Below are 507 nucleotides of genomic sequence, written 5' to 3'. Positions count from 1 at the left end.
TTCCCGACCCACAGGAGGCGGGTGCTCTGGTCCCACTTTCCTCCATCCTTGGAGGAGCCCCCGGCCCCCGAGGGAGAGGGGAGGCCCCGCGGCCCCTCGCACCTGCGCGCAGCAGCGTCTCCTTGCCGTTCTCCAGGTATGTGCGGAGCCACTCCACGCACGTGCCCTCCAGGTAGGCCCTGCGGGGCTCCGCCTCACCGGCCTCCTCCCACTTGCGCCGGGTGTTCTGAGCCCCAGGTCGGCCGCGGTCCAGGAGCGCAGGTCCTCGTTCAGCGCGATGTAATCCGCGCCGTCGTAGGCGTACTGACGGTACCCGCGGAGGAGGCGCCCGTCCGGCCCCACGTCGCAGCCGTACATCAGCTGCAAGGTGTGAGACCCTGTCCCCGCCCCGCGTCAGCCCCGCGTCAGCCCCGCGTCAGCCCCGCGTCAGCCCCGCGTCAGCCCCGCCGCAGCGACCGGACCCAAACTGAAAGCGAAACCCGGGGCGTCCCCGCCGGCTCCTCCCGG

The 507-nt window shown here is 72.8% G+C and overlaps 1 pseudogene; it reads right to left on the bottom strand.

Moving 5' to 3' along the window:
* Positions 1-8: 8 nt before the first annotated feature.
* LOC120583117 (patr class I histocompatibility antigen, B-1 alpha chain-like) lies at positions 9-393 on the bottom strand (annotated as a pseudogene).
* Between the last annotated feature and the right edge of the window lie 114 nt (positions 394-507).

Source organism: Pteropus medius, unplaced genomic scaffold, assembly GCF_902729225.1.
Source record: "Pteropus medius unplaced genomic scaffold, Ma_sr-lr_union100, whole genome shotgun sequence".
In the NCBI taxonomy this organism is placed as follows: Eukaryota; Metazoa; Chordata; class Mammalia; order Chiroptera; family Pteropodidae; genus Pteropus; species Pteropus medius.
Note: the sequence above shows the minus strand (reverse complement) of the source record. Positions and strands in the feature narration are given on the sequence as shown.